At 35.6% G+C, this 15,433-nt stretch overlaps 1 protein-coding gene across 1 annotated transcript in view; it reads left to right on the forward strand.

Annotated features, from left to right (window-relative positions):
* Window positions 1-15,433, forward strand: part of Sgcz (sarcoglycan zeta) — a 1,022,364-nt gene that overhangs the window by 288,403 nt on the left and 718,528 nt on the right. The gene's annotated exons all lie outside the window — the stretch shown is intronic.

Genomic DNA, 15,433 nt, shown 5'->3' on the forward strand with positions numbered 1-15,433 from the left:
AATAGTATCTTAGTACTGTATGCTGCTGAATAGAAGCCATGAATACTACTGCGCTTGTACCTTGATTTTGGTGTCTGAAGTATGTACAAAAATTTCTAAATATATTTAGATGGAACACAAATGTTAAAAGGTGTTATTAATAAAACCAAACCTGGAGCCAGGTATTAGGGTGAAAGCTGAACGATCAGAGAGATAGAACAGGCCACAACCACCTCACCTCGCCAATTCCTCAGCTGATATTTTTTCCTCAAGCTGGAAGCTTCTGTGTCCTCATCCGAATGGATCTCAGCTGAACTGCTGCAAAAAGCCTAAAAGCTTAACCAGTCCCTAGTTCCTGGTCCTCACACTTTATATTCCTTTCTGCTTCCTGCCATCATTTCCTGGAATTAAAGGTGTGTGTCACCATGCCTGGCTGTTTCCAGTGTGGCTTTGAACTCACAGAGATCCTGATGGATCTCTGCCTCTGGAATGCTAGGATTAAAGGTGTGTGTGCCACCATTTTCTGACGTCTATTTCTATCTAGTGGTTGTTCTGTTCTCTGACCCTAGATAAATTTATTAGGATGCACAATATATTGGGGGACACAATATATCACCACATTTAGACACTAATATTATTTAAGCAATAATTTACCCTCATGCCAATTATAATTTATTGACCTATAATAATACCAGTAAGCTAGTTTCCACTAAATATCACTTATATTTTTATATATTGTGTCTAAGTTAATATCCTATAACTATTTTTACTTTCCATAATGTATCTTAAAATTTTCATGTATACTAATGACACATTTTTTATGACTGTGACAGTAAAAACCACACTCCTGGAGCAAAATGCCTGTATTACTTTATTGAGAAAATAGCTTATACAGTCACTCCATTGGTGAATATTTTTGTCAAAATCTTTGTTTGTATAACTATATATAAATTTTATTTCCTAGAATGGTAAAAATAATCCTTTAACTATGAATATTTGAAAAACTCATATTAAGGCTGTTTTATCTCATCAATAAAATTTGTAGTTCATAATCAAATTTTTTTAATATTTTAAAAATTATGTGTTTATGTTATGCTTATAAGCATTTGTCTTGCATGTATGTATTTGTATCCTGTGCATGTCTGATGAAAGCCAAAGTCAGAAAAGGATGTCAAATTCCCAGGAATTGGAATCATTAACATTGCGAGCTTTTATGTAGATGACAGAGGCCAGGCTTGATTCCTCTGTAAAAGCATCAAGTGTTCTTAAAAACGGACTCACTCTTCTCCTGCTCTCCCCCAGATCTCTCTTCAGGTCAATTCTGTCAGCAAGCTTTGTTGTTGTTGTTGTTGTTTACATCATGATACTTCTTCAGATTTCATTCACTTATGGATTTAAATACTCATCCAAATATTACTTATTTTTAAAAATTCACTTATCTTTTTCTTTTATGGACCTGAAAATTTAATAGACATATTATATTTGAATGTGCACTAGTAAATGTAACAAGTGTGGTCATAAATATGATATTAATTGTGTAGTGCTTCAGTCAGAGATTTCATGCATATATACAATAAAATATGATCAAGTTATGGTAAGGAGGAGCATGTATTGCAGGTAAAATAGTCATCAAGAGGTGAAATAGTGGAGAATATTTTGAATGAAAAGGATAGCACTGTCTGATCTTTTTCCTAGGCATGTGGGTCATGTCACCATTAGTTTGTGCAATAATGTACTTTTCTTAAGGAATTATCATTGGAGTAAGATACAATGTTAGATGAAAATAGGACTTGTTCTTTCATCCCTAAATTGACAACTGGTTGTAAACCTGTTGAAGAGAGCCATTGTAATAAGCTACACATGTCACTGAAATTTGGCAAATGGTGGCAAAGCCAGCGATCTTCAGACCACAGACCCCATAAGTTTCAAATGAAGCTGGCAGAGGAGAGCTAGATTCTTCTGATTCTCATTTAGATAGTATATGTGGTCGTTTCCCCCTTCCTTTCTCATTGAACAGGCAGGCTAAGAGAGAGATGGCTTTTCTACCACCTGGATTACCTGTGGAGGAGGTCAGCAAGCCCCGCAGGAGTACATGTACAACCACACAGAGACTAAGCATTTTGTGAGTTCAAAATATCAGTACTTGAACTCAGAACGGTAAGTGCTTAGTATTGTTTTGAGCCTATTTGACAGGCTTGGAGTGACAGAAATGGTTTGTCAGGCATCTTGCTACAGGTTGAATGCAGAAGATTAAACTAACATTTTATTTATCTCTTCCAAGTAAATAGTCTTGTTTCAAAATGCTGTTTCCATACTCATTCAGAGGTTTTTCTTTATGTCTTTGAAAATGGATCCCTTGCTGACACTTAAATAGCCGAGATTTAGAGTCAGGGGAGCAGTACAAGTATTTTGAATGTAATGTTATGAATCACTCTTGCTATCTTCTGTGAATCCTACTGAAATATTACCACATTTTGACAATTTATTGTAAATAATGTTTTCTTTTTCTCAGTTAGAAGATATAAGAGTTGAATATGTGTAGAAAAAAAGAGTCATGATTCAACAGTCAATCTGAAAATATGGGTACATATGTTAAACAACATTCTCTGAGGAGTTGTAATATAGTCTATTTTCACTGTGTAGGAAAGGACAATAAAGTGCCCTTAGAATCTTAAAATGAGGTATAGAAGATAGCTTCTCCTTTGAAAGTGTAACATAGCCACAGAATCAATCAGTGTGGAGCTGCTAAATCACCTCAATTACATGGAATAGTTCCAACCTTGGTAATGTGGGAACGTGTCTTAGTTACTTTTCTTTTCCTGTGATAAAACACCATGGCCAAGGCAACTTATAAAAGAAACCATCTGGCTTCTGGTTTCAGGTGATTAGCATCCATAATGGCTGGGTAGAGGAGAGGTAGCTGAGAATGTACCTCTTGATCCACAACAGTATGTCCTAAGAGCTAACTGGGAGTAGTGTGAGTCTTTTGAAACACTAGTGACCACATCTGGGGACACATCTCCTCCAACAAGACCACACATCATAATCCTTCCCAAGCAGTTCCACTAACTGTGGACTGAGTATTCAAACATATGAGCCCATGGGTGCCATTCTTATTCAAAACATGTCAGGTTATCACACACACACACACACACACACACACACACACACACACACACACACACACATATATATATATATATATATATATATATATATATATATATATACAATTATTTAGGCATTAGGTCATCATTTGAGTCATTTTTTTCTCATTTATGTCATCTTTTAGATAACTTATGGATTTCAATTTTTCTAGTCTATTAAAATCACATTAACTAAGTGGTAACTACTGCTAATTAGATACCATTTTGATATTCTAATTTTTCCAGACAATTAAAATAATAGTCACTGTTATATCTCACTATCAATACAATACTATTTAGTTTTTTGTTCTATTGACAATAATATTTAAATTAATATATTAGCATTCTGAATTTTATGTCTTTCTTTGTTGAGTCTGAGTCTACCATATAAATAGAGTCCTCATCTGTGAAGCATCTCAGCCATGTCCTCACACACTAAACATCTGGAACCAGGCCCTGGAACCAGACAGTGCTCAGCAGTATAAGAAGTTTCTATGGAAACTGCCTAAGCACAATCAGTGTCTGCTGCCTGGATTTCCTAATGATATAGACCCATTAATAGGATATTAAGCAATTCTCCTGAAGCCATTAGTAAAACTCAATATAGTATATTATACACAGAAACAATTATTACTTTATGCAACTTGAGCATTTTATATTGTAACCTTTTTATATTTCTTTTAACTTTCATGGTTGTTGTTAAAAGCGTATCTCATGCAAACGTACAGTATAGAGCTAAAATATTTACATCATATCCCATAATTTCTTACATATTATATCAGGATTTTAGTAACAGCTGCAAAATAGAAACCAACTATAAATGCTTCTTTGTAACTTTATTTTTTCCATTAATTTTACAAATAACTTTAGAATATTATAATGATCATATAAATCCTTATTGTCTGCTTTTTTATTTGTTCCTCAGTAAATAAATTTTCAATTAGTAGTCTTAATTATAGATTCATTTGTGCTACCACTTTTTTTTTTTTTTTGGTTTTTCAAGACAGGGTTTCTCTGTGTAGTTTTAGTGTCTGTCCTGATTCTCACTCTGTAGTCCAGGTTGGCCTCTAACTCACAGAGATCCGCCTGTGAGTTTGAGGGCAGCCTGGTCTACAGAGCAAGATCTAGGACAGGCACCAAAACTGCACAGAGAAACCCTGTCTCGAAAAAACAAAAACAAAAACAAACAAACAAAAAATAGACTATCTCATAGCAGTTGCCCTGGCCCTCTGGCCCTTAAATTTTTCTCCCCCTCTTCTGTGACTCCCCCCGAGCCTTAAGTATAGAGATTAGGTTGCAAATGTGTTAATTGGGGAAAGGCACATGACAGTCTGTTTATCTGTGCCATTTGACCAGTTGTGTCCTCCTGTTGCCAAAAGGAGTGTCTTTGGTGAGCAATGAGCACTATCCTTGTCTGTGGGTGCGAGGGTCAGCATTTAGAATGCATATGGAAATGATAATAGTTGAGGAAAATGACAGTAGAGGTTCTTCTCTCGGGTCCATGGCCTCCCCAGCCACAGGCAGTGGGCTAAGTTCACAGGGACAAGCATGAATTCTTTCCTGTTAACTGGATCGCAGGCCCAGTTATTAAACAGTGTGATTCCCTTTGGACCATATGTGTTGCAAAATTTTCCTCTCATTTTATGACCTCTTTTTAAATTTCCACGTCTTTAACATTCTACCCACATATTATGCATGGCTTGACCTTCTACATGTCTGTGACCCATGACCATCTGAGTAGCAATCCTGACATGAATTTCTTTTCCTTTCTTTCACTTTCAACAATTTGCCCTCACAGTAGATCTTAGTGACTGTAGCATAACATTTTTTTTCTTTAATTTGAGAATTTTACCTTTTCTAATAAAAGAAACATTTTTAGCTTCTCCTTGTCATCTACAAATTTCAAAAATCACTACAGTTTTACCTTGGGGATGTTAGTAATGAAAATAAAGGTTATGTGAACAGAACCAATTTGATTCCATGACCATTAATCTGTAAATAAAGCTAGCTGTTTTGAGAGAGTTTGAGATAAAGTTAGATAGAGATAGTAATACTAAAGGTAGTGAGGGAGATAAAAATAATTGGAGAGATAAAGGGGCAGAGAAGACAATTACAAACTTTTCTTGGAGTATAATTATTCTTTATCAGATTTGTAGTTAATCTCTTAATGTGCCTAATATCTAAATAGTGTCATAGGTAGTCACAGATACAGATGAATATGTTGTATATGAAAACCATAACTTGTATGCCCATACCTGTGTATATGTCATGTTTAGTATACCTATGGTTGTAGGGATCTATTTGAGTTCTCAAGAGTCTTAGAACAGAGAGAATGCTATTACAAACATACATCTTCTGTTTCTATGTCACATATACTTATCTAATTCTCTTTGGTTTCCAAGTTTAAGGCATTATTAAACATAAGGCATTCTGGGGTTGGTAGAGGGATGTCTTAGTGTTGAAAAGCACAGGCTGCTCTTCCAACAGTCCTGAGTTCAATTCCCAGTACCTATATGGCAGTTCACAACTGTCTAAAACAGTAGTTATCTTCTTCTGATAGGCAAATGTACATGCAGTCAAAACATCCATATAAATCCATTCATCCATCCATCCATCCATCCATCCATCCATTCATATATACATACATAAATCTTAAAAAAAATAAGGCATTCTGGTCTGCACTGGGTAGCATGACTGTCACTTAAGGAAATGAATCAATTTTTCTGATCATACAAAGAGAAGCATTCTTTGCTGCATGTTGGTCTTTTACATGTAGCATAACCTTAATATCTGAATCAGGAAATACACAAATTATGTAATTAAGTCTTCTTAAATGATTGACAATCCAATTTGACAACATTTGGTGATTATTTATAGATTTGCGATGTATTTAAAAGATGAGAAACTTTGTATGGGGCACTGAATGTCATCTTCCCCTAAGCTGTACAATTGGATGTTACCACTTTCCAATTTATAAAATTTCAGTAAATCTGGGCTTAACATCATACTGTGTGACATCACTATGTTAGTTATTTGTCCTTGGACAAGGAAGTCACATTGGAAAGAAGCAACCTGAGGGAAAAAGGGCTTATTTTCACTCACAGTTTAATAACCAATACATCATGAGGAAGGCATAGTAGCGTGAACAGTTCTTGAATGAGGTGATAGAAGCATGCCATTGCTTGCTCTTATCATGCAAGTCGGAAAACAGGGCTGCACATGAGGTGAAGTGGGACTATAAACATGATGGCCAGCCCCATGGGCCATTTCCTCCAGTGAAGTTCTTCTCGCCAAAGTTTCACAACTTCGCCAAACGGTACTATATTTAGGGTCAAGTACTCAAAGCCATGGGCACAGAGCAGGCACTGCACATTCACACCGGGACACAAATTTGTTAGTAATTGCAAAATTGAATCAATTCTGTTAATTATCAACTATGCACGTGTACAGGCCCTGTCACACATGCTTCATTTTAAAGATCACACCATTCATTCACTGTCCTATTGAACTCCAAAGAGACAAAAGTAATTGCTCTCCAAGTAGAAGTCAATTTTAAGAATGACAACTTAGGAACAGCTGTAGTCAAGTAGTAATCATCATGTATATTGTAAAGAGTAAATCATGTCAGTGATTACATTGACCTGGAAACTTTTGTGTCTTCGTATGAAATAGATATGTGGATTAGTGATAAATTTTTGCCACATTTTAGAAAAAATAAATACTTCCATATGATAAATATGGTATCAATTTGTCAGTGGTTCAGTTTTCTTTATCTTTTCTTTTTTCTTTTTTTGGTTTTTCAGACAGGGTTTTTCCTGTAGCTTTGGTGCCTATCCTGGAACTTGCTCTGTAGACCAGACTGACCTCAAACTCACAGAGATCTACCTGGCTCTGTCACCCAAGTGCTGGGATTAAAGGCATGCACCACCACAGCCTGGCTGTTAATTCAGTTTTCAAAGATGATGATTTTAATTTTGATTTTAAAGTATCATTTGATTAACCCAGAGATAATTGTTTAATTGATTACTTTCATTTTATCTTGTTTAAGTTTATATGCAAAAACCTGTTTACCTTAATTTTTCATTAAGTTTGTTTCATGGTGGTGTGTGTTTGTATGTGTTATAATATGACATACAGAACCTTTACCATACTTTGAACAATGTGGTGAGAATATAGTTGTAGGTTCTTGTAGATTCTAGGTGGTTCTTAACTTTTATTTCCTACATTTCACTGCAGGCTTAGATATCTTCACAAGATAAGTTGGGGTCCAAGAAACTTTAGCTTGGAAATTCCAGCTGGTAGTTATTTTGACAAAGCTTGGCTTAAGTTAAGCTCAAATGCCTCCTTTAGTCCTCGGTGTTTGCTGGAATCCCATCTAAATTGGCTGAGAACATCCAAGGTTGATGTAGCGATAAATCATTATATAAATCCTGGAAGAAACTGAAGAACCTGGTGAGACCCGAGAGCTCTTTAATGAGATGTCTGTGTGGGGTGCTGGCTGAGGCTGATTGCCTTGGTGGAGTAGCTACTGTTTGATTTGGTCCTATTTTGCTAGAATCGAGGCGCTTACTGGAGGTCACCAAAGCAATATAGGCTCCATGTGGGAGAAGATCATACTCTATTAGTAATGTCTGCTCTGAGCACAGCTAGAAGGGGACAAAGTGAATTAAGCAGATGTTTAACATTCCTATTACAGTTCCTTTTTCTTAAAATGTGAGGTAAAAAAAAGGCATTATTTTGGTGTATGGTAAAGACGAGATTAATTTTATATTTACAACTGACAGGTACTAAGTATTTGTAGTAAGTTGAAAGAAACAAAATAGCTTTGAAATAGTTATTAGAAGTTAGTTCAAGGTTGCAATTTGTTTCAAGTTTTTAATATTATGTTTAGTAAAGTCTTTTTTTAAAGACTCAATGCACTTTTCTAAATCATTTGAAATCAGAAAAAAAGAACATTTTTTTAAGCAGGAATTTCCCTTTTAAAAAATTTGAAATTAGATTCGTTTCTCATACAATCCATTCCAAGCACAGCTTCCCCTCGGTTCGCTCCTCTTAGCTCCACCCCCACCTCATCTCTCCAGATACACTTCCCTTCCATTTCCTCTTCAGAAAAGAGCAGCCCTGCAACAGAAGACAGCGAAACAGGACAAAACAAGATACAACAAGAAAGGCAAAGACTCTCATATCGAAGCTGAATGAGGCAAACCATTAGGAGGAAAACCGTCTAAAGAGCAGGGGAAGATAGTTAGAAGTATATCCACTCCCACTGTTAGGAGTCTCACCAAAAGACCAAACGAAGGGCACAACATGTATGCAGAGGACCTGGTACAGACCCCTGAAGGATACGACCCGTCTCTATGAGCCCATGTGAGCTCTGCTTTGTTGTAGAATATTATTTTAAGGTGTGTTACTTTTGTTTATGTTGCATTTGTTTAACTCTGTAAAGTTGTATGGTTGTGCCTGTCTAAAACACCTGGTGTTTAGACTTGGCCAATAGCAAGGCAGGGTAAAGAATAGGTGGGGCTTACAGGCAGAGAGAATATACAGAGGGAGAAACCTGGGGAAAGGAAAGAAAGAAATGGAGAAGAAGCCAGAGAAGGGGAGGACATCAGGGGCCAGCCACCCAGCAAGCCATGGAGTATGAGTAAGATTTATGGAAGTAAGAGAACGGGAAAAGCCCAGAGGCAAAACATAGACGGGACAACTTGTTAAGAAAAGCTGTCAAGAAACTTAGTCAAGCTAAGGCTAGGCATTTATAATTAAGAATAAGTGTGTGTGTGACTTATGTAGAAGCTGGCTGGCAGGCCCCCCTAAATAGAAAAAGACAAACAACAATACAGCTTAGTTTATTCGTTGGGCCATGTTCTCTTGGTGTCTTCCATCCCCTGGAATTCCTTCCATCTTTCCTCACCCTTTTCTCCTGCGTTCCGAATCCCAGGGGCTTTGGACCTGATGGAGACTCCAATTTAAACTCTCCCTTCACACAATGTCTGGCTATGGGTCTCAGTACCTGCTCTCATTTGCTGGTGGAAGAAGCCTCTCCTGTGATGATTAGACAAGCCACTCATCCTTGATCTCTGGGTTATCCAGTCTCTGATGCCTACCCATCCAGGCAGTGTGGGGCATGGGCTCCCTCTAGTGGTGCAGACCTAAAGTTAAACCAGACATTTCTTGGCCACTCCCACAAGTCCTGTACCACCATAGCAACAGCTAAATAGTTCCGGGTATCTTTCTTTCTCTGGCCTCAATGTGATGAATGTAAACATGTGCCATCAAATTCAGCTTTGTGTCACTGATTGTAAACAGATACATTTATAATTTTTATTACTGACAAAAAGTTAAAAAATGATTTAACTTTCAGAATTAATGCTTAAGTATATTTGTTTTCAGTAATTTAACACTATGTCTTTAAAATTTTGATGATATATATACAGGTATTTTTCCTGATTCCATGCATTTTTTACACCTCTGATTATTCAGTACATATTTTTTTTTTTTTTTTTTTTTTTTTTTTTTTTTTTTTTTTTTTTTTTTTTTTTGGTTTTTCAAGACAGGGTTTCTCTGTGTAGCTTTGCGCCTTTCCTGGAACTCACTTGGTAGCCCAGGCTGGCCTCGAACTCACAAAGATCCGCCTGCCTCTGCCTCCCGAGTGCTGGGATTAAAGGCGTGCGCCACCACCGCCCGGCCTTTCAGTACATATTTTTAATCTTCTAAAAAATCTGTATTTATTTGAGGATTTATTATATAATCTTTAAAAATAAAATGAGCAAAATAGCCACTTGACATAATTCCTCTCATAGAAAGTATATATATGCTCATGAGTTAATGTGGTCATTCTTTTTCTCTTGCAATTTCTCTGGCTTACATAACAAAGTGATTTTAAAAAGGTGCAGCATTTTTAGATTCAAAATATGTTTCTTATGGATGAATTGGTACAAGGTTGGAATTATTTGTGTCTTGAACGTTTGCTAGAACTGAGTTGACCTGAAAAACCATCTGGACCTATGTTTTTTCTTGGTGGAAATATATTTAAATGAAGACTCAATATTGCTCATGTTCATAACATATATATATATATAATGTACATGTATATGTACATATACATGTGTGTATAAAGTTTTCTGATTTTTTTCCATGTAGCTTAGGTTTTTACATTGTCCTTTTTAAGGGTAACATTACCATTAGAAACCTGCAGCCCATCATTGTGTAGAGAGTAACATAGCTTAGAACATTCAACCCTAAGTGGGACACCTCTATCAAGCTCCTCCCCTCAGGGCTCAGGGAAGTTCCCTGGAAGAGGAGGTGGAAAGAGTGTAAGAGCCAGAGGGGATGGAGGACACTAAGAAAACAAGGCCTTCTAAATCAACCTGATCAAAGCTCATATGAACTCACAGAGACTGAAGCAGCATGCATAGGGCCCGCATGGGGCTCCACCAGGTCCTTGGCATATATATTACGGCTTCCACTAGTGTTTTTATAGGCTTCCTGAGTGTGCTAACGAGAGCTTCTCTGATTCTTGTGCCTTCTCTTGGGCTCTGTTCCTTGTGTTTGTTTTGTTTTGTCCAACTCTGATGTGTTAGCTTTTGTTTTATTGTATTACATTTTATCTTATCGCTTAAAAACCCACTTGTTTTTTCATAAGAAAAAGAGAGTGATCTGAATGGAAGGAGAAGTAGAGAGAAACTGGAAAAAATAGAGGAATGAAAAAGCATTATCATGATATATTATGTGAGAAAAAATAATAAAAAACAAGAAAATTAGCAAAAATATGAAAGGCATTTTGTGTTCTTTTTAGGATATCCAGATGGTTAATATACATATAGAAGTTGTTAAATGTTAATTATTGTAAATAATAGCATGAGTATTTAAATAATTGTTATGTGAACATTATATCCAATTATTAGAATGACTAAAACAGTTATGTCAACATCAGATAACATGTATCTGCATGCACAAGACGTGTCTAAGATAATAAAGTCAGCCAAAGTGCCGTGTGAATGAAGAGAAGGTTGGAGAGATCACATTTAGTTGTTCATAGTTGTAGTCCTTAGAATTAAGTAAAAACCATTTACAGAGTGTTCAAAATGACCTGTTTATCTGTGATGAGAACAGCTAACGTAGAGTCAGAACATCACAGCTTCAGGCCCCTGTGGTCTGTAATCCTGGCTAGGGCCATTCACCTCTTCTGGAGTGTATAGAGTAGAGGGAAGTGTGTCCTCTGTCTCAGAACTGGTTCCATATAAATCTCTTCCTCACTTCTTTCTTTCTTGCATGTCCATTCTCATAAAACCACATTGCACAGTTCCACACTCTTTCTTTTCATTGCTAACATGAAATACTGGTTCTGTAATTACCCTCTACTTCTTAAATTAAGTAATGGAACTTTTGGAATGCCAAGTTCTTTATGCAGAATGAGTGAACTAATTTTACTTTATAGAGCATGAAGAGTCAACTTTATTGCATCCCTTGCAGCTTGATGTAAGAGATATTTTGCAATTCATTCACCTATATGAGGGTGTAAACAAGCTTTCTTCTTTCATATGAATAAAGAATGTTACTATTACAGTTTGCCAAAAGCAACCTAGAAATAAATTTGGAAATTTCATAACTACTGTTTTCAAGTTTTTTGTTGTTGTTGTTGATTATTAGTCTTATAAGTTCTAAGCATTTAAAGTTTCACAGTATGTTAACCTGAGTATAATTTTATTGAGGCAAGCAAAATTTTCATTTATCACCAACTAAATATTCTATATTATTTTCTTTCTCAATCGTTATAAGTTTCTACAAACAGGATACATTGAAGCCAGATTCAATTTACAGCACAACAGTAAAAATGATTTAAGTTTAATGACAAATATTCAAAGAGTTATTAGCATATTCTATATTTAACATGTTTCCTATTTTTCTGTGAACAATACAGAATAGAGAGCTCTCCAGGCAAAGATACAACACAAAACTCTTTTAGTGACTAGTCATGATATCTTTTTGCAGATTGAATGGCAGTAGTTTGTTTCAAGGTTTGAAAAATGTAAATAAAAAAGCCCAGACCACCAGTTTATTCAGAAGAGTCTATTAGAATTTCTGAAAATGACTTACTAAAGAATTTCAAAAAATATTCATACCATAGACAAATCCATTTTAAGGCTATTTAGGACAACCTCAGTGTAAAAAGTAAAATTGCCAAATATATCAATTTTATAATCTCCCATCCTTTTATATCACATACGTTTATTTAATGTTCAAATGGAATATTTGAAAGTGATCTAAGAGTACTCATAGATCACACTGAAATATCCAATCCTAATCATACTTTTCATGAATAAACATCAGATTTCCAGAATATTTAGCCAATGCTGAATGCCACTCGGTTGTTGCTCCTAAATTAACCAGTCATATTAGTAAGGGAAGAGGAAGAATGTAAGGGTATTCTGCTAGGATGTCTACAAAACAAACCCAAGGAGCAAAATCAATCCCATTCAGAAATGCTACATTATGCTAATTATGTGTTGTTGAAACAAAAATTTGGGATAAACAGGAATAACAAAGTTTACTAAAGTTCATAAAATACCTCAGAGTTTATGACATTTTCAGAGGCATAATATGTAAATAAACTATGGCTTTCTCCAGCTATGAGACTTACATTAAATGAGCAGTGTAGACTGTGTGATCCCGAACCCACAAACACTTTAGGGAAAATTAACTTTAGATGCTGAAGGGGAGTCACACAGCCAATATCTTCTCAGAATGGTGTACCTAATCTCCTAAAGTCATAATAGGACTCAGTCCTGAGACAATAAAAATTATTTGAGAAAATTGAGCAAACGATTCACCCAAGCAAATTACATTTAGTTCCTAAACTCACCTGGTTTTTGAATCATTCTCGGGTTAATAAAGAACAGCGCTGAGAATCCAAACACCTCTAAGTGTCTAAATTAACCTTTGCCCAATTTGCAAGGTTTCCCAGAATTAGTTCCAATGCCAGGAAATAATACTAAAAACCAATGCTCAAAACAATGAAAAACTATGTTTAAAAATATCATCAGTTGGGTTCCTGGCCATAATTATTTAGTCTATGACAGATATCAACTCTAAGCCCTATCCTGTACTTGACATTCTGTTAAAATAATGATGAGCAATTGCTTGTGTCAAATTACATATGCTCATAACATTGAAGCACTGCCCTTACTGGTTACTAAAGATGTTAATTAACTGTGAAGTCCTGAGTTCAAACCTTCAATCCATTGGGAATGTTTTTATATTTTTATACAAATAATCATACCAAAGCATATCCCCAAATTTGGGTTAAAAAACAATGCTGGTGTCTATTGTATATGCTTGCATCTTTGGAAACAACAAGATAGGTCAACATATTCTTTTGTTTGGATTTATGTGTCCTTCGAGACCTACCTCACTCTGATAGATGGATTTGCCTGCTGATATATTTATGGAATATTTGTTTTCCTAATATCGTCTAAATTGCTGCCCTAACAATGCATGTGGGTGAGATTATAACTTTGACACTTGGGCTTTTTTGGCCTAATAGCCATTCAGCCTCCTCCTATCTTTAGCAGACCCATCTGGCTTTATAGCGTTATATAAGCTGCACGGTATTTCTACACTAGGGGCATTTTTAAGAGTGCAGTCATGAATTGAATATAATCAACTTCCATTTAAAGGTAGCCATTTGGGATTGGGAAAAAATTACATATATGTGAGATGGTTTAATAGGCACTTAGACATCCATTTCCCCTATTAAAATAAACACATTTCTCTCTATATTTAATGAAATCACTAGGAAGTACAATGCTTAAGTGATCACAATTTTTAAGTGGAGAAATATCTTCGAAGCTCTTAGGCCTTTAGAATGTATTATGATTCTATATTTTATGTGTTAATTTGAATAACAATTTTCTCATTATTAAAATATTGCACAATCTTTTTTGCTGTTGAGAATTCAAAAGATATAATACTCCATAAATTAAATTTAATAGAACAAAAAAACTGCATAAATAAATTACTTCTCTGTTTTTACATTCATTAATATAATACTTAAGATTTAATTGAAAGCAAAATTGTGATGATCAGAAAGTTTCTTATGTCAGGTCATAACTCTACTCTGATCAGAGTTTCGATTTTGTTTTATTTTCATCTCCTTTAATGGTAACATCATGTCATTATTAAATTATTCTAGAGCTCTAAATGCTATAAGAAGTTATATTTCTCATTTAGCATAGGCATATTTGGTAGCACAAGAAATATTTCTACGTTGAGAATGATTTGGAAGTCCCAATATTTGTGACATCACACGTGCCAATGTGCCAGGGTTCATGATTGTGTATTTCATGGAGTCAGTATTCTATCTGCAGTAATGTCACCTATATTAATTTACTTCTTGCTCAGAGAATCCCTGGCAGGAGATCAATGCATGCGAGATATTGCTTTCATATATTTTTTCATGCAGCAAGGAAGGCAGTTGGCAAAGGCCTCAGACCAGTCCTGGAAAAACCACATGTGGCCACCAGCCAAGGGATGAAGTTGGTCTTTGATCATTACTATACCATATGTCCCTTATGCTGAGGTTTGGGGTATGTTTAAAAATCATCAAGTGTGACACTCATGACATGCCTACACCCATTCTGCTCCACTCTGCTGTGACTGAGGAAACCCTGCCTCTATTTATGGATAATGTATTGATTGTTGACAGAAAGAGAATTGAGACAGATAATAATCCTTGAATGAAATGAAGTCATGCTGTGTGTTTTCTTCTTCAATCAAATAAATGTATGCCTTTTTTGATATGTTATCCTATTACAAGATAAGGAACCATTATGATGAAATCATTTCAACAGTCCCCTCAAGTAAGACCTAAACTCTTTCCTCCTGCTGCCTGTATTTTCAATGTATTTGTTTCTCTCCCACCTGTTTTTAAAAAATTAAAGTAGAATTTTATCATTTACCCCTGCCATTCCTCCTTTCAAATCCTCTGATATTACCCCCTTACTTCCTCATTTCTACTCTAGTTGATGGTCTCTTTTCCTCAAATATATGTTCTGCTGAATCCTTGTAGCTTTACTTATATGAATATGATCATTTGGCAATGAATAACCAACTAGAGGGCTCATCCCAGGAAAGATTAATTTTCCCTCCCTTAGTGGTTGTGATGGCTCATCTCATCTGTTAACTTGCGTACATCTGGAATTAAGTAAAACCCAAACAGGGGGTACATCTGTGATGAAGCTGTTTTCTCAATTATAATAGATTGTTAGGAAGTTGTTAGGGCAATGAATCACATTGTCATTCCTTCATCA

Source organism: Peromyscus maniculatus, chromosome 17 (genome assembly GCF_049852395.1).
Source record: "Peromyscus maniculatus bairdii isolate BWxNUB_F1_BW_parent chromosome 17, HU_Pman_BW_mat_3.1, whole genome shotgun sequence".
NCBI lineage: Eukaryota > Metazoa > Chordata > Mammalia > Rodentia > Cricetidae > Peromyscus > Peromyscus maniculatus.